Here is a 27,798-nt window from a genome sequence, read left to right as displayed (position 1 = left end):
GCAGAAACGGAAAAGATCCAAAGTTCTTGTCTTTTTGGGACAATGATTTACTTTGTAATGGCACGTGCTCTGTAACGGGGGGAGCATAACGTACTGGGGGCACAAACGGAAAAGATCCTAAAATTGATCCCATTTCGTTATGGATTATCTTCAATTGAAATGACGTTTTGAGAAAAAATAAATCTTTTATTAATAAACTTCGTAAAACTGTTCAAAAAGTTAGTGTTATCAAAAATTCGTTTGAGAGATGGTAACTAAAGCTAGATGAATAATACTCGTAATTAATTACGGAGGTTGTACACTGAACATTTTCACGAGCTGATAATATATTTACACGATAACTCTTTATCGATAGTCAGCCCTGGAATGAGGGTGGTTTCATCAATTGCTACATAGAATTACCCTAGATAGATAACTTTTGTGTTCTAAATCATTTAAAGAAACGAAATGTAAAGTTGAGTATTTTTTCTGTTTCGGCTCCCCAGTGTTTTTTATGACCCCCATTACAATTTATATGTTCTTACATAGCACGCTACTATTTAAGAAAATAGTTATCTTTTTCCGTTTGTGACTCCTCCCTCCCCCCCCCCCCCCCCAGCTTAGTGGGCGCATATTATTTTCTCCCGTCAGACGCATGTGTCATACTTTTACATGATGATTTACTTTGTGCTCTGTAACGGGGGGGGGGGGGCATAACGTACTGGGGGCACAAACGGAAAAGATCCTCAAATTGATCCAATTTCGTTATGGATTATCTTCAATTTATATAAAGTTTCGAGAAAATATAAAAAAATGTTATAAATAAACCTGTAATAATAAATAGTAAAACTGTTCAAAAAGTTAGTGTCATCAAAAATTCGGGATCCTTTCCGTTTTTGCCTCCCCCCCCCCCCCCCACGCTTAGTGGGCGCATATTGCTTGCTCCCCCAAACGCACGTGCCATATTTATACATAATGATTTACTATGTATTGGCACGTGCTTTTTAACTGGGGGCGCATAACGCATTGGGGGGACACAAACGGAAATCCGAAAATAGCACGTACGCTTGGGGGTCATAAAAAATTTATGCTCACTAGGCTGGGGGGGGGGGGGCGAAGCAGAATAGATCCAAAAATAATCTTCAACCCAGTATTTTCAAATTTGGCGGAAAATTGGATACCATTTCATGTGGTCTGCGTTTGTTGTCTATTCAAACGGTTCTGCAAGCCCAGCCTGCTATATTATGTATCCCTAATCTATGCTAAACTGTCGTAGTTGATCTGAAAAAGTATCCGTTTACAAAACAATGCAGGTAAATTGAATTAAGACCGCTAAAATTGAGCCGCTCTTTTAGGGTTAAGATATTGCTCAAAAATATTTCGTTAAACTGAATTTCGGATCCTTTCTGCCCCTAATCTATGCTAAACTGTCGTATTTGATCTGCTCATATACAAAAAGTTTTGGTTTACCAAACAATGCAAGTAAATTGAATTAAGACTGCTAAAATTGAGCCACTCTCTTAGGGTCAAGATGTTGCTCAACAATATTTGGATCCCCCCCCCTCCAGCTTAGTGGTTGCATATTATTTGCACCCCCAAATTCACGTGCAATATTTTTACATAATGATTTACTATGTAATGACACGCGCTCTGTAATTGGGGTTACATAGAGTACTGGGGGGGCAGAAGTGGAAACCCTAGTCGAGAAAAAAAGTTTATCTTGTAAGATCTTAGAAGATTCTGGCAGAATCTTACAAGACGATGCATCGTCTTACAAGAATTTCTTCCAAAATCTTACAAGATCTTACAAGATAAACTTTTTTCTTACAAGAATCTTACAAGATAAACTTTTTCTTACAAGAATCTTACAAGATACACTTTTTCTTACAAGAATCTTACAAGATACACTTTTTCTTACAAGAATCTTACAAGATACACTTTTTCTTTCAAGAATCTTACAAGATACACTTTTTTACTTTCAAAATTCTTTTTCTGCCTCCAGCACCTATTCTTAAGACCTATACTCAAAGAAAAAAATCTAAAACATTGCAAGATATGAATGTACACATATTTTGGCATCGACAAAAGTAGGCAGAAAAGTAAAAACATAAGAAAAATATTAATCTAAGGCATCAGAAATGGGTCTTTCGATCTTCGTTTTTTAAAGACTTTTCCTGGTTTTTCATTTCTGTTTTCTTGGTTTTCTGTTTTCTTGGCTTTCTGTTTTCTTGGTTTTCTGTTTTCTTGGCTTTCTGTTTTCTTCATTGCTTCCTTGGTTGATTTCCGCCTTGAAGTTAATTTTTCTAAAACATATACAATATTTAAAAACCCAACACAAGAACACAGAAAAACGCAAAAAAACGGGCACGATGTGCCCAAAACAGGAACACAGAAAAACGCAAAAAAACGGGCACGATGTGCCCAAAAGAGGAACACAGAAAAACGCAAAAAAACAGGCACGATGTGCCCAAAAGAGGAACACAGAAAAACGCAAAAAAACGGGCACGATGTGCCCAAAACAGGAACACAGAAAAACGCAAAAAAACGGGCACGATGTGCCAAAATTATACACTGTGACTTATAAAAACTATCAACGTCAGATTTTTTGAAGCATGGTCAGATGATATTTGTTATCTTATACAAATTAACACAAAAGAAATAACAACTTCTACGCTTCTACGCCCATCGGGCCAGTAATAGTTTTTTTTTCTGATAATCTGCCTTCTTTGTTGTTTCGAACAGTTTTATTTTCAAGCAGAACTTTCTTTCAAACACATATTGCCCTCTATTGCATGTTCTGTTTGAATGCAACAACAACCTTGAAAAGAAAGCTGAGGAAAGACAGGATTTCTTGTCATTTTAAAAAAAGACTGAAACTTTTACTGAAACTTTTCAAAAACTATTTTTTTCTGACAAATCTCGAGTTACCACGCTAAATTATACACATCAACTAAAAAACATCACCGCCGAATTTTTTGAAGCATGGTCGGATGATATATGCTATCAAAAAATCTAACAGAAAAAAAACAAAGTCTTAACTTCTACGACTATAGTGGCCTCTAAGTATTTTTTTGATAACCTGCCTTCTTTGCTGTTTCGGACAATTTTGCTTCAAGTAAAACCTTCTTTCGCTTATATCTAGCCCTCCATTGTATCGCAAAAACGTTAAAAAGAACCAAGGAAAGCCATAATTTCCCGCAAAAAAAGTCATAAGGAAAGCCATCGTGTTGTACCTTTAAAAAAGTCATACTTTACACTTGCTTTGCAAGTCTATTCACTCAGTTTATAGCAATTGTGCTTTTGGTTGGATAGTTGTTTCATATTCCAGCTTTTTTAAACTGGTTTATGTATTTGCAAGAATCTTACAATATAAACTTTTTCTTGCAAGAATCTTACAAGATAAACTTTTTCTTGCAAGATCTTGTAAGATAAACTTTTTTTGCAAGAATCTTGTAAGATCTTACAAGATAAACTTTTGGCCTCGACTAGGGAACGATCCTGAATTTCCATCAGCTTTTAGCGCCTGAGCCTTTTTCACACCAGATTCTTTGTATACAGTCTGAGACTATATAGGTTGTATTAAAATTTTTCGGATCTATTCCGTGGGTCATAAAAAACACGGGGGGGGGGGGGGGGAACCAGAATAGATCCAAATTTTTCTTTCGCATTTCGAACCACTAAGTGTTGTATCAGAACACAACAATGGAATCTTCTCCGTTTGTGCCCCGCCCCGGTGCGTTAGCTATCCCGCTTACATTTAATACTCCGCGAATATTATGAACCCACTAAACTCGTGGGGGGCATAAACGGAAAAGATACAAAAAGTAGTTCTCAGAAGTCATTTATGTATTTCATATCAGTTTCTGTACGGCTCCCACGTGCCTTGATTGATATATTTACCAAATTCAACAGCATTCGCATCCTTAATATCACAAAGCTGAGGAGAGCTGTCAAAAGAAAGCAAGTATTCCTGTAACTTTTCCGTTTGGGTCACCCCAGCCTTCGTGGGTGCATTTTATATGCAACCCCAGACGCACGTATAATACTTTACACAATAATGTACTATGTAATGACATGTGCTCTGTAACAAGGGGGATCCCAAATATCTCTCATACAAAATGTTCTTATTTTTCGTATTTTATTTCTCCTTTATGAGACAAAAATTGGATCTATTCTGTCCCCCCCCCCCCCAACTTAGTAAGCATAAATAATTTATGACCCCCAGTCGCACATGCTATTTTCTTACATAGTAACGCGCTATATAACAACATAATCTATAACTGAGGGTCATAAAAAAGGCTTGGGGGGGGGGGCGAAACAGAAGAGATCCCAACCCAAAAAATACGAGAAGAAAAATTAGAGTAAACATCTGAAAAATTTTTGCGAAATTGTCAATATTTTCCGTGACGCTGCTTCAAATTTTCAAATTAAACTCACACTTCTCCTCAACTGTACGAATCCATGTCCCTACTTATCTCGTCTTAAAAAATTGGGTCTATCCCATTATAGCCCCCCCCACGCTTAGTGGTCAGATAACCTATAGCCCCCCCCCCCAATCATGGTACATGGTAAAAACAACCATAATGGGGGGCTATAATTTCATGAGGGGCTATAATGGGAAAGACCCAAAAAATTCCTATTATTTACTCGTTCTATCTATTCTGGGATGTATAAAATTTGTAAAATAAAGGCAATTCGCCCCAAATGTTTTTCGTAGAAATCAACTTTCGAGTTTTTTGTTGTTTCTAAAATTTTTTTCATCTTTTTCTTCATAAGCGTTCAACAAAGTTTCTTCAAGCTCCATTATTTTCAATTTCTATTCAGGTTGCAGAATTGCCTAGATTTTTATATAGTTTTATTATTTAGTTTAGATTTTCGGGTCTTTCCAATTGTAGTCCCCCATGAAATTATAGCCCCCTTATGGTATAATTACCATGTTTGGGGGGGGGGGGGGCTATAGGTTATCTGACCCCTAAACTGGAGGGCTATAATGGGAAAGACCAAGATTTTCTATTATTAGGCAGCTACTGAGTAAAAAATAGGTTAGTGGGCTATTCTTTTTTTTCGGAAGATTGAACCGTTGAACTTTTGCAGAACGCTTGTGAAAGTTGAGAAGAATGATTAAACTTTTCTTTGTCAATTTTCATTCTCACGTTGAATCAAATAAGAGAACAAACTGTGTTTTTGTCAGAAATTGCCCAGCTGATTTCAGTTATTACCAGAAATATTTTGCCAGTTAGAACCTTTTAAGTTTCTCTTTCGATTTAATACAGTGTTTGTTTGTCGGTATTTGCAATTCGGGTTTACAAAGTTGTATTTGCGGTTTTTTCCAATTATAGCCACCCAAGCTTCATGGACTTGTAACTTATAGCCCCCCCCCCACCTCCGGTACAAACTTTAATGTGATTTGTAACAATTGTTTCCGATGTCAAAAAACAATGTAGGAGAGCCCCAAAAAAATAAAGGAGCAGCAATTAGCGGAAAGTTGAATTTCGAAAGCTAGGGCTTGCCCGTCATAATTTTAGATCTTCTCCGTCTGCACCTCCCATCTCAGAGAGTGCATATTATATGCAGCACCAAAACGCACGTGCCGTATTTTTACATAGTGATTTACTATGTAGAGGCATGTTCTCTATAATTGAAAGTGCTGCTCTTTCGGCTTGTTGCGAAATGGGGCATATCAACTTGACTAGAATTGTAGAAAAACTGCAAGTAATGCATGGCCCCTGTGGTCATTAGATGTTGTGAAAACTGAGAAGAATGATGCAATTTTTTTCAGTCAATTCTCATTCTCACGTTGAATCAAATAAGAGAACAAACTATGTTTTGGTCAGAAATTGCCCGGCTGTTTTCAGTTGTTACAGAAACATTTTGCCAGTTAGAACTTTTTTAAGTTTCTCTTTTGATTTAATATTGCGTTTGTTTTTCGGGATTTGCAATTCGGGGCTACAAAGTTGTATTTGCGGTTTTTTTCAATTATAACCACCCAAACTCTATGGTTATGTAACTTATTGCCCCCCACCTCCAGTTCAAATTTCAATGTGATTTGTAACAATTGTTTCCGAAGTCAAAAAAACAATGTAGGCGAGCCCCAAAAATATAGAAGAGCGACAATTAGAGGAAAGTTGAATTTCAAAATATCACGAGGGCTTGCCCGTCATAATTTTAAATCTTTTCCGTTTGCACCACCCCATCTTAGAGAGTGCATATTATATGCAGCACCAAAACGCACGTGCCGTATTTTTACATAGTGATTTACTATGTAGTGGCATGTTCTCTCTAATTGAGAGTGCTGCTCTTACGTCGGCTTGTTGCGAAATGGGGCCTATCAACTTGATGAGAATTGTAGAAAAGCTGCAAGTGAAACTTGGCCCAGGCGGTCATTAGATGTTGATAAGCAGCCCTGACGTCCAATTAGCTCGAAGGAAAAGATGACGATGCATATAATATGTGGAGCAAACAGGAACACGGTTTGGTGCATCTCCATTGAGACTTGATAAAATACTCATGTTCGTATACACAGGGAGCAATGTTGTTCCCACTGTAAATTATTGCAAAATCCAGGAACATCACCTGGTATATCAAAAAACAGTTGTGAACTTCAAAATTGAGATCTTTCCCATTATAGCCCCCCATGAATTTATAGCCCCCCATTATGGTATAATTAGCATGATTGGGGGCTATAGGTTATGTGACCACTAAGCTGGGGGGCTATAATGGGAAAGACTCCAAAATTGAAATGATGGAGATTTGCACAGGACTCATGGGATCTTTTACGTTTGTGCCTCCACCCCAGAACGTTATGCGCCCCCGGTTACAGAGCACATGTCAATACATTGTAAACAATTATGTAAAACTTTTGCACGTGCGTCTGGAGGGTGCATATAACATGCGCCCACTACGCTGGGGACAGTCACAAAGGGAAAAAATTCTGCTCAAGATTGAAAATTTGCCAAAAATTGGTGGTAAAGACTGCATCGTAGGGATAGATGAGTACATCGCAGAGTGTTTTCTTCATAAAAAATATTTGGAGGATCAGGTTTGATTCATTTTATGAAATATTGACAACCATTGGAAAGTTCCCGCAGTTCATACTGGCACAAAGCAAAAATTGTAACCAACAACTGTGAACAAAAATATTGAATTTGAGAATTTTTTCCTTTTGTGCCCTCCCCTCCTCCCTGTACGTTATGCACCCTACAGGGCACGTGTCTTACAAAATAACTTTTTATGTAAAAATATAGCACGTGCGTCTGGGGGTAGCAAATATATGTTTTATGATCCCCAGGCGCACGTGCATTTTTTAACATAGCAACATGGTATGTAACAATACCTAATCGGTTACTGGTGGTGAGAAAAAAACTCTGGAAAGCGAAACAGAATAGATCCACTGAACGTTGCACTCTAATGGCTGGCATTTCCCGGAGACTTTTTTTGTGTTCTTATTTAGGATCTTTTCCTTTTGTGCCCCCCAGTACGTTATGCTTCCCCCAGTTATAGAGCACGTGCCATTACATAGTAAATCATTTTATAAAAATATGGCATGTGCGTCTGGGGAGCGCAAACAATTTGCACCCACTAAGCTGGGGGCGGGCAAGAACGGAAAAGATCCCATATTTAAATCGTTAGAGTACATTTTTTGAGTTTGTTCTTTACGATCAGATTTTTTTGAAAACTTTGGCAGTTTCTCCGTTTTTTTGACGAATAATAAGCTTCAACGCTTTTGTTAAGTTCAAAAGTGGTTTTTACGGAACCCGGGGATTATACATTATATTGCTGCTAAGCTTGGAGTCTATAAGGCGAAAACTTATTGTTTCCTCCCAACACAGAATTTAACTTCTTCGGCAACCTAAAAACAACAGGTTTTAATTTTAGAAGTGAGGGAAAAAGATCTGGTGTTAAATTGATCCGCTTTTCGAAATAAAAGAGCAAAGTTAAGCGGTTACAACTTACATTTGAAACTCTTTCGTTTGTGCACCCCAGCTTAAGGAGTTAATATTATTTGGCCATCGACGCTCGTGTAGTTTTTTTCATAATTAATTACTGTGTAATGACACGTCCTCTGCAACTGAGGGTTGCATCACGTATTGGGGCAAGAAGCGGAAACGATTCTACAATTTTAACTGGTGTTTACAAATTTGAACCTTCTTTTGTTCCGCCCATTACGTTATGCACCCTCAGTTACAGAGGACGTGCCAGTAAAACGTGATCCATTTTTTTGTAAATACGGCGGTTGATTTTTGGAGTGCACATAATATGCACTCAAAAAGGTGGAGGAACTTAACCGTTATGAGTTAGAGGACTTTTACGTCTTTGACTTTTATCGCATTGCGTGATCTAATTTCCTCTCTCATATCAATTTAAGCAGCCCAAACTCACGCAAATCAGCTGTAAATGGTTTAATTTTTGGTTCCTACCATGTTTACTAAATGTTTATAGAACACTTCTATTTTCGGATATTTTCCGTTTGTACGCCCGTCACGTTATGTACTCCCAGTTACAGATCACGTGCCATAAAATAGTATATCATTGTTAAAATTGGCACACGCGTCTGAGGGTTGCAAATAAAATGCATCCGAAGCTGGCGAGCACAAATGGAAAAGACTCTTTTTTTTCTATCAAAAAGAAGGATCGTTTCCGTTTTCGACCCCAAGCTTAGTGGGTGCATTTTATTTGTACCCCAGATGCACGTGCCATATTTTTTCACAGTGATTCACTATGTAAGTACACGTGCTTTGTAACCGGGGGCACAAACGGCAAAGATCCCAAAGACCGTTGTCAGGTCACGTTGTCCCGTAATAAATCAAACAAGAAGCTAAGTAAAGAGCTAGAAAGAAGGGAAAACGTAGCGTGGTAATTATTAGAGGTGCAATTACAAGTACTATTAAACTAAAAGGATAGAGATTTGCTGAAAGTGAAAAGAGATGAATTATAAATTTTTTTATTTCGATTATTTGGTCCAATACTTCTGGAACTGGCGCAGGGAACCTAAAGCTGGTTAGTTGGTTCGTCTGTTGTTTTGAACTTATATTTTAGTATTCAGTTATATTGCTAAAAGTGTGAATACCGTACGGAATTTTATGTTCAAATGCAAATTTCATGACAGCGAATGATTTGGAGGTGTCTTTAACTAGAAATGTTTCTGTTGTTAGGTCAGCAAAAAGAAAAGTAGCGTGAATCGTGCTCAGATCGTTAGGGGAAAAGTGGATCTTAGTTTGGCTAACTTGCATTTTATTCTGATAAGCATTTAGTCGATGAAAAAGTAAGATTGATTTTGTTCCGTTTGCTTTCCTATTTACAATGTAGAAAATGGGTTTTTTGTCTCACTTTAGAAATATGTCTCCAATACATCCAATTTCAGTGCTGGTTTCTTCCTTTTTTTGTTGGGAAGATATAACCGTTTTTAAAATCGTTTTCTATGTTTTTATTGGCTAGGACTGGTGTTCATTTCCTGAACCAGTTTGTGCAACTTCATTGGTTTTTTGATTATTTGGGAACGCTTTTTCCCAAATAATCCCAAAAGAGATCCTATTTTTCTTTTTTTTAAGTTTCATTTTTTATTGGTTTTTAGAAGTTGAGATTTATATTTCTATTTTCTTTATAAATGATAGAATTTGATTGGATAATAATTAAAATCATTTTGTTCTGACTAAAATGTTTGTTTTCTTTTTATCTTTTAAAGCGTCCCATGGAATAGGGTCATTAAATATTTTTGTAGCAATTGTTTGTCTACTTGACTTTCTAGTTTCAGTAGGATATAATTTTTTTACCGATTTTTTAGCTAGTGGGGTTGTAGGTTGTGTAATAACTACTTGTGAACTACTTTGAAAACTAAAAGGACTTTAAAGCATGTGCTGATGTTTGGGGGTAATGAGGTGTTTGTGGATAACTTAGAGGTCCTCCCGGATATGAGGTGGATATATGCTGGGGCCAAAATGATTTACTGGGCGAGGTAACTTGTTGTGGTGTAGTAAATATTGCTCGGAGGCCTCATATTTCCATGCTGGAATCAACCGGAGGTTTATTGTTACTGCATCAAGTAGTAGTTTTAGTAGAAGCGGTAGTAGTGGGTTTAGTATATGGGAGTTGCGGCGGCGTTTCAACATTGATAATACTGGCCAAGGCATATAGTGCATATTATTATTAGGTTGAGCAGTGTTAAATTTGTCTATGTAGTGCCTATTATAGTTATTATAAAATTGTCAGGGTTCATCATATACAGTAGTATAATTGGCAATTAAGGGTTGTATTTCCTTTTCCTTTGGAAAATATTCTACTATATTGTTTCTATGCACTACTCTCTTTTGTTGAGTTTCGTCTCTTTGTATTTCATGTGTTGTATTAGTTATATGTTTTGTAACAGTGTAGTGACCGTGCCGAAGTGATTGTAGCCTCTTAGATATAAGTAAGTTTCTGGAATGATTTTTCAGTAGAATTTTCGTTCCAATGCTGATTGCTCGCCCGAGCTTACAGCTATTTTTATATTCATGGGTTAAATGGACGACACCGAGAATAAGTGTTGAAATACATATTTTAAAATCTGTCTCACGTTGTAGTACAATATTCGACAATATATTTTGCAGTAAAATATCTAATTTTTGTTTCTACACAAACTTTTACAATGTGTATGTGACGGCAAATCCTAACAATTGTGAGATATACAATTCTTCCTATTTTCTCGCAATAACTCCAGTCAAAATGAAATTGGTATTTGTGGCTTTATTCCAAATATAATCTCGTACGGTGTATGACCAGTACTATAATTCACTGCTGTTTTATGCGCAAATGCAAATTTGTCAAAAGATTTTGTCCAATTATTTCCAGTATTATTTAGAAAGTGGCAAAGGCTGTAAGGTGCTTGTTTTTGGATTTCTACTTTCCCAATAGTCCAAGGGAAATCTGCTGTTCGTGGCGTCAGTGTAGTTCCAAGCCCGGAAGTCCAGTTTGCAGAAATACTACTTAAAAAATCAGTACCGTTATCATGTACTACGTGTTGAGGTATTCCAAAGCTAGTTATGATTTTTTCCGTTTGTGTTATAGTCTTGTCAGAATTGGTGGATCAAACAGTATATACTTATACATATCTAGAAAATCGATCTACTACTACAAGGTCGTGGTGCTTGCCGTTACTACAAGGCTGGAAGGATCTTTTACGGTCATAATGTAGAGTGTGGAAGGGAGTTGTCTCCATTTCGCCCCATTGCTGTAATGATGCTTCGTTTAAATCGTGTCTTTTACTTTTATTTGTTTGACAATCTAAGCAATCGTGGATTAACATAGTAACCCATTTATACATTCTAAGCCAATCAAAGAATCTGGATGCATTATTTAGGGTACTGGTATCGCCACGGTAGCCACTCATGGGAATATTATGTGCTAGCTCAAAACACTTAAGAAATAGATAGATAGGAAGGTGTATCATTAGTTCGAACGAACCGTTCTCATTAGGTTTATTGTAACATAGTAGTTTATATATCTCATCTAGCAGCAGCAACTTATATATATTCTTGTACGTTTCCAAATCTAAACATTGTCGAGTCATATAGTACTGTTCAGGTTCGTTGCCTGATTCTATCCATTCGCGTACTATATGCAGTACAGGGTCTTTATTCTGTTCTGGTAGAATAGTGTCAATATCTATTTCCCCGTTTTTAGCGAGATCAGTTAACTTCGTTAAAAAATCAGAGCAATCTGATTCGACGTGCTCACTATGCAGTGCTATCAACTCTATGCTCGAACAGTTCTTTGTGCAATTATTGTAGATCTCTTTTGCTTTTTCTAATTAATGTAATAACGACAAATCGATTAAGTGATCTTTGAGGTCACTAAATTCGTCGTCATTGTATTTTGAGTCGTCCCACACTAAATAATTTACTTCTTGTTTCTCGCTACATATATTATCTGGTTGTCTATTATCTGTAAGTTTAACCAATTGATTTATATTTTTGCCAAATTTAAAACACTCGGCTATTTTGTGTATAGCGTTACAAGCGTCTGTAAATCCTTCGGGTGCGTCAGATATAGTAAAACAATTATCCGACATTTTCATTACTTTTCTTGTCCCACCTTGTACCTGTGCCAGTGTAGGATAAGAATTGTTAGACGAGTTTGTTTTATTCTCTTTATGCAACACCGAATAGGAGACTGGTTTTAAACCCGAAGAGTAGAAATTTATATCTTTGGGTCTTCTTTCTTGTTCAATCTGAAATTTGTTTGCCCCCTCTATTGGGACTTGTCTACTCAGTAAATCAAGAAACGCTAAGTTTTTCCCTTCGATGTATAAAATTTTTAATTTTCAAGTTCTGAAATTTAGTTAGAACGGCTTGATAATTGAAAAATCTGTGCGAAAATTGTCCACGCCTGGACCTTAGAAAAAGTAATGGTCTATGATAGTAAAAGAGATATACAGAAAATGAAGAGCCTGTTAGATAGAATTTGTATGTTTGTGTTCCGCATAATTTTCTATGCTGTGGGGACATTTTCTGTTCAGCGTTGTCAAATACTCTTGATTTTGCTGATACAATTCTCTTTCTATCAATGTATGGTTGTTCAAGTATACAACCAGTGCCTTGGTTAGACCAGTCAGCGTGTATATGAAAGGGATAATTTATATTTGGAATTGCTAAAGATATATCTTGTGCGAATTTTTCTTTTAGTATATCAAATACTTTCTCGTGCTTTTCGTCTCTTTTGAAATTTACATCGCCTCTTGTTAAATCATACAAGTGTAATGCAAATGCATCCACATGAAAATTTCTAACCTAATTTGAGTGGAACCCCATTGCACCAAAAAATGCTAAAAACGTCAGTCTTTGATTCTGGTGTTTTCAAATTTTATTATATCGTCAATACGCGGTATAAGTGGGGTATTCTCCGATATAAAGTGTCCGAGAACGCGTGATAATCTTTTATTGTATTGAACATTTCTTCGTTAGTATGGGATTATAGTAGTGTGTCGTTGATATATGTGATAGTCTTTTCTTCTTTAATAGGAGGTCCGAATGCATAACGCATTATTTATCTAAAGAGGTTGGGTAATGGATTTAATCCGTAGAAACCGGTTTTATAAGTACACTGCGTTCCTACTATTATGATACCTGTTAATATTTTGTATTTTGGGAGTTAGTGGCACTTGATGATATGCACACGAAAGATCACTACTTGTAAAATATGATTAATTTACTTGGGTTATTTTAACTTGTAATGGTTCTAACGGCCAATTTGAATTACAGGTGTCAGTAAAAGAATTCAGATAGTGATCATCTATTACTAGTTTGACGTAATCCTTACTTGGAAGAATTATGATTGGTTTAACAAACCAGCTATTCATATCGTTATGTTCATATAAATCTTTTATAACCCCTGCTTGTTGTTTGAATTCGGCATTACTTTTAAGAGGTATTTTCCAAGGGAAATCTGCTGTTCGTGGCGTCAGTGTAATTCCAAGCCCGGAAGTCCAGTTTGCAGAAATACTACTTATAAAATCAGTACCGTTATCATGTACTACGTGTTGAGGTATTCCAAATCTAGTTATGAATTTTTCCGTTTGTGTTAGTCTTGTCAGAATTGGTGGATCAAACAGTATATACTTATACATATCTAGAAAATCGATCTACTACTACAAGGTCGTGGTGCTTGCCGTTACTACAAGGCTGGAAGGATCTTTTACGGTCATAATGTAGAGTGTGGAAGGGAGTTGTCTCCATTTCGCCCCATTGCTGTAATGATGCTTCGTTTAAATCGTGTCTTTTACTTTTATTTGTTTGACAATCTAAGCAATCGTGGATTAACATTGTAACCCATTTATACATTCTAAGCCAATCAAAGAATCTGGATGCATTATTTAGGGTACTGGTATCGCCACGGTAGCCACTCATGGGAATATTATGTGCTAGCTCAAAACACTTAAGAAAGAGATAGATAGGAATGTGTATCATTAGTTCGAACGAACCGTTCTCATTAGGTTTATTGTAACATAGTAGTTTATATATCTCATCTAGCAGCAGCAACTTATATATATTCTTGTACGTTTCCAAATCTAAACAATGTCGAGTCATATAGTACTGTTCAGGTTCGTTGCCTGATTCTATCCATTTACGTACTATATGCAGTACAGGGTCTTTATTCTGTTCTGGTAGAATAGTGTCAATATCTATTTCCCCGTTTTTAGCGAGATCAGTTAACTTCGTTAAAAAATCAGAGCAATCTGATTCGACGTGCTCACTATGCAGTGCTATCAACTCTATGCTCGAACAGTTCTTTGTGCGATTATTGTAGATCTCTTTTGCTTTTTCTAATGGATGTAATAACGACGAATCGATTAAATGATCTATGAGGTCACTAAATTCGTCGTCATTGTATTTTGAGTCGTCCCACACTAAATAATTTACTTCTTGTTTCTCGCTACATATATTATCTGGTTGTCTATTATCTGTAAGTTTAACCAATTGATTTATATTTTTGCCAAATTTAAAACACTCGGCTATATTGTGTATAGCGTTACAAGCGTCTGTAAATCTTTCGGGTGCGTCAGATATATCAAAACAATTATCCGACATATTCATTACTTTTCTTGTCCCACCTTGTACCTGTGCCAGTATAGGATAAGAATTGTTAGACGAGTTTGTTTTATTCTCTTTATGCAACACCGAATAAGAGACTGGTTTTAAACCCGAAGAGTAGAAATTTATATCTTTGGGTCTTCTTTCTTGTTCAATCTGAAATTTGTTTGCCCCCTCTATTGGGACTTGTTTTCTCAGTAAATCAAGAAACGCTAAGTTTTTCCCTTCGATGTATAAAATTTTTAATTTTCAAGTTCTGAAATTTAGTTAGAACGGCTTGATAATTGAAAAATCTGTGCGAAAATTGCCCACGCCTGGACCTTAGAAAAAGTATTGGTCTATGATAGTAAAAGAGATATACAGAAAATGAAGAGCCTGTTAGATAGAATTTGAATGTTTTTGTCCCGCATAATTTTCTATGCTGTGGGGACATTTTCTGTTCAGCGTTGTCAAATACTCTTGATTTTGCTGATACAATTCTCTTTCTATCAATGTATGGTTGTTCAAATATACAACCAGTGCCTTGGTTAGACCAGTCAGCGTGTATATGAAAGGGATAATTTATATTTGGAATTGCTAAAGATATATCTTGTGCGAATTTTTCTTTTAGTATATCAAATACTTTCTCGTGCTTTTCGTCTCATTTGAAATTTACATCGCCTCTTGTTAAATCATACAAGTGTAATGCAAATGCATCCACATGAAAATTTCTAACCTAATTTGAGTAGAACCCCATTGCACCAAAAAATGCTAAAAACGTCAGTCTTTGATTCTGGTGTTTTCAAATTTTATTATATCGTCAATACGCGATATAAGTGGGGTATTCTCCGATATAAAGTGTCCGAGAACGCGTGATAATCTTTTATTGTATTGAACATTTCTTCGTTAGGATGGGATTATAGTAGTGTGTCGTTGATATATGTGATAGCCTTTTCTTCTTTTATAGGAGGTCCGAATGCATAACGCATTATTTATCTAAAGAGGTTGGGTAATGGATTTAATCCGTAGAAACCGGTTTTATAAGTACACTGCCTTCCTACTATTATGATACCTGTTAATATTTTGTATTTTGGGAGTTAGTGGCACTTGATGATATGCACACGAAAGATCACTACTTGTAAAATATGATTCATTTACTTGGGTTATTTTAACTTGTAATGGTTCTAACGGCCAGTTTGAATTACAAGTGTCAGTAAAAGAATTCAGATAGTGATCATCTATTACTAGTTTGACGTAATCCTTACTTGGAAGAATTATGATTGGTTTGACAAACCAGCTATTCATATCGTTATGTTCATATAAATATTTTATAACCCCTGCTTGTTTTTTGAATTCGGCATTACTTTTAAGAGGTATATCAAATGGTTGTTTAGTACGACCAATGTCGTATTTATGATGTGAATTTTCATCGTCGTCTGTGAGTAGTGTATCTGCAAGTCGGAAGAATTCGTTCTGGGTTAAATCTGTAGTGTAAAATCAAATTTTTGTAGAAAGTCTGTCTTATTGAAATGAGTTTTTGGTTCAATATGTAAACTTGTAGTAATATTGTCTAGTATTCTTTCATTTGATAAGCTGAGCAAAATATGGGGAGATGTTCTTTTGATTTAGATTGACATATCTTTTTAGTCTCTTTAAAAAAGTCAGTTGCAATTTCGTTCTCGGTTTTACCATTCTCTACTAGTTCACCTGCAGATAGCTCCAGTAATTAGGCAATATACCCGTCAGTTAGAGGAGGGTTTTCTATAATATTTAGTTCCTTGCCACTAACATATATATAATATGTTATTCCTGTGTGTTTGAAATGCTTTTCTAACTCTTGGGCTATTCTCATCCAAAACCTGGGGTCGCCGCCACATGTTATCTTAGGCTTAGCAACACATCTTATACCGTCGAGCATAAGAGTTTTTTGTAGTTCGAAAAATACCGAACAACTTTTGCTTGTTTCGTATGGAGGAGAGTTATAATATTCCTTCATTATAAGACTGAATATGATTTTTTGACTAAACTCGTCCTAAAAATGTATTAGCTCGTAGTTAGCTAGGTTCTCCGATCCAACAGTTTTAAAGTATTGTACAATTTTTTTCTTTAAATTGGGCTATCTTTCAATGAGAAAGGCTAAAACCCTGGTTCCAACAAAAGGTCTCTAGAGATAGTAAGAATGATGGGCATATTAGCGTCGAATGCTGAATGCTGGTCAAAATTTTTATACCTAGTGCACTCATAGCTTAGGTCGGTAGATTCTGATATTTCAATTGTAGTTGTTTTTAGCATGAAACAGCTATCAAGCTCTTCGTATCTATTAATGACTGAAAAAGTAAATTCATTACAGTCGCGAATACTATCTTTTTGTTGTTTTAATTAACACATATAGTAAAACCAATTATCCGTTTATTTAGTGTAACCTTATGATTTTTGTGGTTTTCAATAAGCAAGGAATTTGTTTTTTTCTCAGTACAAATATCATTTGAAAAGCACAAGTCGATTTTTACTGCAGTTCTATTAGGTACCAAAAGAATTGCCTTTACGAAAGATGGCTTGCTCAATACACATGATTGTAGAGAAATGTAGACTTATTTTGAATGCACAAGTGTTGATGAATTATAACTGCATTTATTTTAGAGACTTGGGGATTTTACTTTTATTTTTTTAATGAGCCATAACTAAGATTTCCTTTATCGCTCGCTTTCAATCCTACTGCTGGAATATCAAAGTGTAGTGCTCTAAGAAAAGTTTTTGAAAAATCTACTCCTAATAAATTTGAAGTTTTCTCCTAAGTAACCCATATTCCATGATTTGCTTTATATTTCCCATCAGTGTCAAAGTAGGAGATTAGTATAGTGTAATCTATCATGCGTATTTTGGAGCCGTTATAAGTTCTTGTTTTCTTGCCTGAAGTTTGAATGCATATTTGTCGTCCCAATTTGTTAAGTTCAATAAAGGTTTGATAATTTATTATAGTACACGTTGATCCTGGGTCTATCATGAACTCTATTTCTAAGCCACTAAGTTTTTATTGTCTCCGGTAGCAAAGTGATGTAGATTCAAGAAAATTTGAGCTTTCGGATTTGATGTGCCATTTTTATGTTTAGGAGACCTTATTAGTTTAAAGGAAACAGATCTGAGATAGCTCCACATTAGTCAGCATTGTTTTCTTCTTGTTGAATCCAACGAGCATTGTTTTCATTTTGTGTATTGTAGGCTTCATGTCTTGTTGTAGAGTAGTCCTTATATTATTATGTGCTTGGTTTCTATTGAATTGAACATTATCACGTTCATAGAATTGTTTAGCAGCATTCTCGTTTTGCCGAAATAAGTTTTCTGGGTGAAATCTTTGGTCATATTGCTTATTTTGATTAAATCTGTTTCCGTCCTTTTAACTGTTCTGGTTAAAATAGAAGAAATTTGGGTTTTGAATTCTGTTGTTATAGCTACTATTACTACTAGCGTATTGTGTGTTATTCCAAGTGTCTCGTGTGTGGTTATTACTAATTGCAGGCTTGCTCTCTTTTTGCTCTAATAATTCCTTTCTATTTTTTCGCACCTTGTCATCTAACTTTTTTTTGTTAGATTGAGTGTCCGTGATTTCTAAAATACTCACAAAATCTAGTCTTAATTGCTCATCCTTTTGTATTCGGATCTCTATTGAAGTTTTGTGCGCCCTGTATAGCAGTAACTTCGTTACCTTTTATTTAGCTTGTAAGTTCTTTTTTTTGAGTTTTCAATGAGTGTTGTTCAATTGAGTTGTTCAATGTTTGTTTAGCCAAAATTTCGTTAATAATTATGCAAGTTAAGTTTTGTGTTATTAAATGTTCATTTAAATCATCCCAATTTTCGTTAGGCTTCTAAATACGAGGTTTATGAGCCTTCCGCTTTATTGAATGAGGTTGTAATCCCTTTATAGCAAAATCAATAAATATTTGTTCTATTTGTCTAGATTGGATTACTGATTCTTGCGCTCGAATAGCATTGGCAAACAATTATTAAATCTTCTGGCCAACCCTTATCAACTGCGTGCCTGAAAATATATTTTTGATTAAGTCAATTTCTTGTCCAGAAGCATTTTCTACTTCTAAATTATGCTTTAACTTATAACGACCGTCATTAAACCGATCAAGGAAGTCTGCTCTAAAACCATTTAGGACTTTAGCCTCATCAGCAGTGTTGAAAAATTCTAAAGCAGTGTCAGTTAAAACGTACCCAAGTAGTGATCTCTGTCTATTTTGATAACTCTTTTTCTTATTAGTGTCTGTAGGAACAACTCCTAACAAAAATTTTACTTTTTGGTTACCAGAATCTCAAAAGCCAAGAGCACTCCTACTTGGATCGTTTCCTGAAAATCTTGTTAAATATACATTACACATAGAAATATGAGTATCAGCCAAAATTATTTAATCTGCTTGGACGTTGCCAAGTTTTTTATTTTATCTCACATAAGTTAAATATTTTTCTAAGAACCAGAGACGACTTTAGATAGTCTAAGAATTACGTCCTCCGGGTGCAGTTTGTTTTTATTTGAGAAAACTTAGAAATATTTCTAAGTCTTTTGCTAAAGTCAGATAACTGACGCAAGATTGAAATTTTTAGAAATAGCTGATACAAATTTAACATAGAATTTAAAATAATTGTTAAGATTGACTTATCTAAGTCAGAACATAGAAATGAGACAACTTGGAAAAATTTCCTAATTGTTTGCCTCGCGACCAATTTTCTATTAAGTAAAAGTATTAAAGTTAAAGTCTTCAGAAGATGGAATTTACTAGCCTTGAGTGAGCCTCACTGGTCCCAACAATTTATAATCAACTTTCAGTTGGGAGTATACGAAGAGAATTTAGCTTTAATGTTCTAAAGATAAAAGAAGTGGTGAACGTTAAAACTTTATTATTAAAAGAAGAGGAAGAGTAAAGTACAATAAAAGATCTCAAATTAAAGGATATCATGAATGGTGGCAACTGAAAGAGAATTATGGGAGTATAATTTTTACTGTGATATTTTGGAAAACTGTCTGAACACTGAACTGACAAAATAAACGTCTTCTATTTATAGGCGACAAAGTGAAATATTATTTCCCATTTTTTAAAAAGGGATAAAAAACCCATTGTGGGATAAAAACTCCCGTTTTTTCTTATGGGATAAAACTTCCAATTTTTATTTTTCTTTTTAGTACATTAGCACAGTGGTGGTGAGGGGGTAAGCTTCAGAGGTAAATACCCTTAAATACCATAAAAAATATATTTTTTCAATATCTGCTTCCCCTTTGGTAACTTGTACTGAAATCCCCCTACTAAACTATACTGATATATTACGCAATACTTGTTGCCGTAAACAACCTTTTGATATTCTTGATCCGAGAGCTTAAAAACTTCAATTCTAGATGACTTCTTCACCAAATGCAACAAAAAAATTACCACGTGATTTGAACGAAGAAATCATAATTTCATCTGATTTTATCACAAAACAATTGTTTCCTTTTGAGCTTGAGTTCTTGTTAAGCATAAAGCATTTAAATCCTTAATGCGTCTGAAGCAAGTAAGTCAAGAAATAAACAAAAATAGGTGTTGAGACGCAATATTTAATGGTCCGCCAAAAAAAGACAAAAGATTAAATTTTCATAGCATTAAGCACCCAAAGCATTCACTCTCAAATATTTGTTGATAACCTAAAAAGGGGACACTTAAAGGAAATTGAAATACGGAGCCCCCACTAGATACCATCATTCCCCCACATATTATTCAAATTGATTAGCTTGCATAACTAGGTTGATTAACCTAACCAAGGGACCCGGTAGAGGATATCTAGTGTGGTAAATGTATATTCAGGATTCTGCATATTTTTTGAAAAACTTCAAGGGAAGCAATTTCTCTCTGATATCATCAAGAACTCGGTTTTTTTTAGCTTTTTTTGCCCCCTGAAGTACTAAGACTAAATTAAAATTGGCCGCACTTTTGCTAGGGAGATAGATACAAGCCAATATTTACAGCTTTCACGCTGTTTTAACTTGTTTTCTGAGCTTGTAGCCACAAAAGATTTTCAGCTACAGAAAGAAGACAAAGAATACAGCCAAAGAAAACAACTAAAGAACAGCATCAAGTTCAAAGCAGAGAACAGTGAGACAACAGAATATCAAAACCATGCCAGAAAACCTCGAACTTCTTCGAAAGTCGCGTGCGCTCACAGAGGAGTTGCAACAAAACTCTACAATAAAGCAGACGGCATAATGAACAAACCGTTTACACTTCACATTGAGGACAACCTTCTCTGACTGCAGCAGATTGAACTATTGAAGAAGAAGCCAGCTTTCCTATCTGAGCAGAACCAAATGATTCAGTATCTTTTTGATGATGCCGGCAACTTGGACAATGAAATTGTTGAGACAGAGGTGAATGATGACAAAATATGCTAAAACACCGACTATGTTCATCGGTTTGTTCAGTGAAAGACAGGACACTAGTCACAAGAGAGCTCATTTGCAGCCGGATGCACAATGATTTCGAGAAATTTGCAGAACATCGAAGCTCGACTTGCAAAGTTTTTCCAGAAAACCACTTGTACTGGATCGCGTTTTTCGATCGCTTTAAGAGAGCAGTAATAGATAACGATCAGTTGACAAACAGTTTTAGATTACAGTACCTGAAGACAACAGTGAAAGGAGAAGCTTCGAAGATGTTAACTTCGATCACAGTCACCGACGACTTTTTCAATGTTGCAATTGAAATTTTGCAGAACCGATACAACAACAAAAGATTGATACTGCGAGCACACATCCATGGAGTTGTCTCTTACCGAGCAGTTTCAAATGAAAACACACGGGAATTACGAAAACTTGTCGACACATTGGAGGAGCACATACTTTCTCCTCGGAACTTGGGGCAACCAGTCGAGCATCAGGACCCCTTCTTTGTCTACCTGATTGCAGAAAAAATGACCAACGAATCACAAAAAATCTGGGAGCTTTCTTTAAAGAGGAAAGAACTACAGACCCATCAGAACTAAATACTTTCCTGGAGGAACATGTTCAAGCCTTGGAGTCAGCAGCACCAAGCAACAGTTCATCAAACACCGAAAAAGGATAGCATATGCAACAAAATCAAACACAGAGACAGCCTCACACTCATGTCACGAGAACGAATCAGCAATGCTAATGTTATGATGAGGAACACCTAATTTTCAAATGTGGGAAGTTCAAAGGTTTAGTTGTCAAGGAGCCAGCCCAGCTGATCAAATTCGAAGGACTTTGTTTCAATTGTCTACTACAAGGACAACGAGCAGAGAACTGCGAAGGTTCCTCATGCCGCCAATCTGGAGGAAAGCGTCACACGTTGTCGCAATGAGACGATGCGCATCAAGTCAACAATGAAGTGAACAATCGTTTGGAAACAGCCGCAAAACCAACGCAGGGGAACAGGAAAAGGTTACATCTGGAGCTTCCAGCAGTAATGCAGAACAAATAACTGTCGATCAAAAGATAACAACAGCCCCCACCCATGAAGACAAGACACAGTAAATTTTTCTCTCGACAGCAATTGTTCTTGTTGATTTCCAAGGAGAAATCGTATATCTCCGAGCAATTCTGGACTCTGCATCTCAGAATAATCTTGTAACTGAAGCAGCAGTACAAAGACTTCAGCTAAAGAGAAAGAGGAAAAGTACTCGTGTTTTTCAACTCGGAGGAAAGGAAGTCTCAGCTAATCACGCATTTGTTGACCTTTGCCTTCAACCAAAAAACAAATCACCAATTATCATTGACGCGTCAGTTTTGACAAAAATAACAAACGATTTGCCTTCTTGGTACATCAACACAGACAACTGGAAGACAGTAAAGGAACAACAGTTGGCTGATCCGGACTTTAACAAACCCGCCCAAGTTGATATCATCATTGGAGCTGGACACTACGATGACCTGATGGTTGGGAACAACCGATTGAGAGAACCGAACTTCTCAGTTACATACACTCTCAGTATTCGGTTGGAACTGGGGAATTCACAGCAGCAAAGACTTAGACGACGAAGACTAAGAAATGTCCTTCATAGACTTCAAAAACAAACTGATCTGTACAGACGATATAACGAGTTCATCCAAGAAATTATTAACCAAGGACACATGGAAGAAGTACCCGCAAAAAAGATGCTACTGCCAATAGAGAAAAACTATTATCCCAGCCATCACTGTGTGTTCAAAGACTCAAGTACAACTACAAAGCTGCGTTTAGTCTTTGATGGTTCAGCGACGACTACCAGTAAAATTTCTTTGAACGATGGACTGATGGTGGGAACCAAGATCCAGAAAGGTCTTTTCAGCATCCTGATCCTTTTCCGTATTTATCCTGTAGCCTGTTCAGCAGACATTGCCAAAAGTACAGATAAGTGCAACTGGACGCCGAAGATAAAGACTGTCATCAACTACTTCGCAAGGAACCGAACTCAGCAGATATAAAGACATTTAGGATGACACGTGCCACGTACGGAATAGCATCATCAGCGTTCCAATCTATTCGTCCATTACAGTCTTTAGCGAAAGATGTTTCGGACAAAAATGTACAACTAGGAATCATGAAAGGCATGTACGTCGACGACTCGTTGACAGGAGCACCCGATCTAGAAAATGCAATGAATCTGCAGGACTCGATAAGAGCAGTTTTTTCAGAGGCAGGGTTGGAGATTCGCAAATGGACTTCAAATAACCCAAAACTTGTTGAAAGATTACCTGCAAACTTTCAAAAAACTACCGACAGGATGACAGCTGAAAATGACCACTACCGTATAAAAACTTTAGACGTCAAGTGGAACCCAAATCCAGACCCTTTCAGTTTCATAGCAAAACTGGACAAAAAGCCACTATCTACAAAACGCGAAATACTGTCGGAAGTCAACCGGCTCTTTGATTTTTTGGGATGGCTTTCACCTACAACAATACAGTTCAAGTTTTTTGTGCAGCTGCTTTAGATGGACCGACTTGGATGGGACGAAGCTTTGTCAAAAGGCCTTCAGCAATAGTGCAGCCGACTCAAAGTTCAACAGAGGGAATTTGAAAACATTACACTGCCCAGAAAGGTTGTCTCAATCTCAACAGCATCATCGGATATTGAACTTCACGTCCTCTGTCATGCATCAACTACTGCCTGCGCCGCAGTTGTTCATATACGACAACCTTTCGACGGACCGGTTAACCCAAGAATTTTGACAGCAAAGACCAGAATTGCACCAATATGGAGCCTGTGCGTTCCCCGGTTGGAACTTTGTGCAGCACTTCTTGGAGCAAGTTTGGTGGAAGCGGTTTCTTCATCAAACGACCATGGTCGTTGCTCAGGAGAACAACTCAATAGTTCAGCTTATACATCGAAAATCCTCGTTTGGAAAACTGTTTTGATTTTTTTGTTATGTCAAGAAATTCATGCATAAGAAGGCTAAGCAACAAAGCCAAAAGACCTTTGCCAGCAGAACAGATCTTACACGATCAGATACCAAATGCTACTCACAGAAGAGGAACCTATCACCAAAACGATGTCGATAGAAGCTGCAGCAGCAACTGAATTTCAATCATTTTATCAGCTCAGCTCTTCAGATCTTTATCATGGACGGATTGCCAAATACAGTCTGATTCAAAAACTTTACTCGGAAGAGTTTGATGCCACTGTTAGTCAATTATCGTCATCAATGACAGGGGGGAAAAGTAACAACAATTCCGGCAATGCGTATTGTCATAAACCCCTTGGTAATATTGGTGAGGTTGAGGTAGGTAAGGTTGAGGTTGGTAAGGTTACGGTAGGTAAGGTTGGTCAAAGTGAGGTAAGTATGGTTGGTAAGGTTGAGGTAGGTGTGGCTGGTAAGGTTGAGGTAGGCAAGATTGGTATAGCTTAATTAAGTAATTTAGATAAACCAACAAGTTTCAACGAATTGGAGCAACATGTAGGTACAGGTGAAGAAGAATTGATCAAAAGTACCACAAAACGGATCATAAAGCTCTTGTCAAAAAGAAGATGACTTGTCACACTTTCTCCATTCTACGACCCAGACAATAAAGTTGTTGGCGTGGGCGGACGACTAGCAAATTTGCCAAAGAACATTGTCAAAAAGCTTCTTGTCCTGGTTCCCAGCGATTTGCCAATCACAGTGCATCTGATTCGGGAAGCTCATGCAATGAACTTACATGGAGGCCCACAGTTAACAATGTTTTATTTTCGACAAACAATTTGGATACCCGGAGGACTATCAGTTGTCAAAAAAATTATTTACAACTGCAAGCCCTGCATTTGACACGACGCCATGATTCTTCAGCCGCAAATGGGAGATCTGCCAACAGAACGTTTTGTTTTTGTTTCATCATTTGCTTTCACCCAAACTGGTTTGGACTGCTGTGGACATTTCAGCACAAAAGACAGCTGCAGAAAATTGCAGAAGACGTATTTTGCCCCTTTTGTATGTTTCAACACAAAGGCCGTTTATATAGAAACAGTGACAACGTTGACTAAAGTGGACTGTCTGACCGCCATAGAACGCTTTTCAGCACAACGTGGACTTCCCGTTTATATTTATAGTGACAATTTAGGGACTTTCATTGGAACTCGGGGAGAAATTGAGTTTCGGAAGTTGTTAGTGGACAGAAAATTCAAGGAACTGGTACATGCTTTCACTACAGGACAGTAGATAAACTGGTTGACAATTCCTACAATGACTCCTCACTTCGGAGGTCTCTGGGAAACCGCAATAAAATCCGTGAAAAGAAATTTTTCTAGGACTGAGGGGACAACGAAGATTTTTTTTGAGAATTGCACAACCTTGATTACTCAAATAAAGGCCATCTTCAATTCTCGCCCGCTGACAGCCTCCTCTAGCGATGCCAATTACCCCTCAACACTAACACCCGCTCATTTTCTTATTGGACGCCCACTAACAGCTTGGCCGGAGCCATCTCAAGAAGACATCTGGACACTAAACAGAAGGCTCAAGAGCATCAACAATATTGTTAGACAGATTGTCGAACAAAAAGTGGTCCGTGGACTACTCGACAACACTTCAACATCAACCAAAATAGCACAAAAAAAAACAAGCAACAGTACGCCATCAATGACATTGCTATCATCAAGGAAGACAACACGCCTCCAATGCTATGGCCACTGGCAAGGGTTACAAAAATTTTTGACGGAAATTACAAGACAGTACGAGTTGTCCAAGTTGGAACTCAAACGGGACTCTACATACGACCAGAAAGCCGACTTGTTCCATTGAAGAAGGAAAAACCAGAATCTCAACCAGCAGCACAACCCATTGCAATACAACAAGACCGGATGGTATGCAATCCCTAGACAATGAGCAATCAATATTCAAGTCAAAAACATCAGCAATCAATAATTTGAAGTCTGTCACACTAATTGTTAATCATTCACCTTCAAGAAAGCAAAGACAATGATGACCGTAATGATGATGATGATCATAATGACCATGAGGATGATGAGGACGACAACGACAAAGACGACGATGACGTCTACGCCGACGAACATGACAACAAGGCAAACAATAATCAATTTCAGAAAACATTTTCCTCGTCAAAAATTTTCTGTGATGTGTCTTGTCTCAAATGGTCTCAAGTGACTTCAATATTACTTTTCATTTGAACTCGTTCAAGGAGGTCGGAGGTCGGGTTATGTTGCGGTAAACGACCTTTGGACATTCATATTTCAAGAGCTTCAAAACTTCAATTCTAAATGACTTCTTCAACAAATGCAACACTAAATTACCACGTGATTTGAACTAAGAAATCATAATTTCATCTGATTTTATCGCAAAACACTTGTTTCCCTTTGAGCTTGAGTTCTTCTTAAGCATAAAGCATTCAAGTCTTTAAAGCGTCTAAAGCCAGTATAATTAACAAAAATAAGTGTTGGGACGCACCAATACTTATGACTCGTATATAAACCTACAGTTCAAATACGCTCTTTTTGTTCTATAAATTCTATTCAAAAACTCCCTTCATATAGATAAAAATGTGTGAAACATACATAAGGATTTTGAGCCGAGTTTGTCAAAAATTAAGCGCAGTTCTTAGACAATACTATCCAAAAAAAGGATCTTTTCCACAATTGCCCCCCACCCTTTGGTACCTAGTAGAGAACCGCCACCCCTTCTGTGCTATACTTTACCACAATATTACTTGGCTACAGTTAAGATAGCCGAATAATAAATTAAGTGCAATTGCGGATCGCTGTTCATGGCCATGCCTCTCATGCGCTGTGGGATGTAATCCGGAAATTGCGGGTCGGTTATTCTTTTCGCTTTGAATTCTGGTTCGGCTAGTTACCATACCACGGTGTATTTTATTCTATTCAATTTAACATAGTATGTGCATGAGTGGAAAGTCAATAGTTGTCTCTGTTCGGTTAATAAATAGCTCGCTTAAATTCTTTTCGAGAATAGCCCCCCCCCCCCGCCTACCTTTTGCATAAGGGGGGGAATTGTTGAAAAGATCCAAAAAAAGTGACGCAATCGAATATTTGAAAAACTCAATCACTGCTGTTTCAGGCAAAAAATTAACCCTCACTGTGCAATTTAACATGCCAAACGGAATTCTGAGTCGCGGAAACCGGAAGTGGATTTTCAACCCCAAGATTCTTTTCGGCCACTTGAGAAAAGACCCTTCTCTCGTCTTATTGAGCACCATTGTAGGAAGTGCGTGTACACTGGCTGTTGTTTGCTGCATCCGGCATTCGCTTTACAATCCAGATGTGCACTATGTTAAGAAAACCGAACGGAGCACCAACCGGTTTGATTTCAACACCCGATTCAAGTTCCTCAATCCAGCCCAGCGCGACTTCACAAAATACGTAAATTACGAGCCAAAGTTGGACTAAACGCCAGAATAGAATTGTCAAATATGGAACAAACGCAATATATTAACCGATCAGATTAGATGTAGCAAAAACTCAAAACTTTAAACTAATTTGGGGCTCTTTATAGTCGAAGCCCCCCCCCCCCCCTCCACCCTGCCCCCACTCCCACCCCCACCTCTCTCCCCCACTAATAGAGAAAAATTATTGAATTGCCAATAGCCCCATCTGAGAGAGTGGGTGTGACTCCAGACCCTCTAAACTCATCGACACATAACCCTGCTCCATAATTAGCTGGAGAATATGACTTATCGAGTTTCTTAATCAAGTTTAGGCTGAATTTGAAGCATGTTATAATCTTCCTAAATCAATTGTAGTAATGTCAAAAAATTGTTTTTGTAAATCAAAATTTTGGAGTAAAAATTTAAAAATTTCATTTA

At 37.0% G+C, this 27,798-nt stretch overlaps 2 long non-coding RNA genes across 2 annotated transcripts; one reads left to right on the top strand and one right to left on the bottom strand.

The window, feature by feature from the left end:
• Positions 1-2,022: 2,022 nt before the first annotated feature.
• LOC142348730 (uncharacterized) lies at positions 2,023-8,048 on the bottom strand. Its single transcript, XR_012760773.1, has 2 exons — positions 7,933-8,048; positions 2,023-2,282 (listed from the first exon to the last, which is right to left on the bottom strand). It is a non-coding gene; the product is annotated as an uncharacterized LOC142348730 (long non-coding RNA).
• LOC142348729 (uncharacterized) lies at positions 3,826-27,798 on the top strand. Its single transcript, XR_012760772.1, has 2 exons — positions 3,826-3,939; positions 27,054-27,798. It is a non-coding gene; the product is annotated as an uncharacterized LOC142348729 (long non-coding RNA).

The sequence above is a fragment of the Convolutriloba macropyga genome, chromosome 10, assembly GCF_964194025.1.
Source record: "Convolutriloba macropyga chromosome 10, txConMacr16.3, whole genome shotgun sequence".
NCBI lineage: Eukaryota > Metazoa > Xenacoelomorpha > Acoela > Convolutidae > Convolutriloba > Convolutriloba macropyga.
This window is presented reverse-complemented; position numbering and strand designations above follow the sequence as displayed.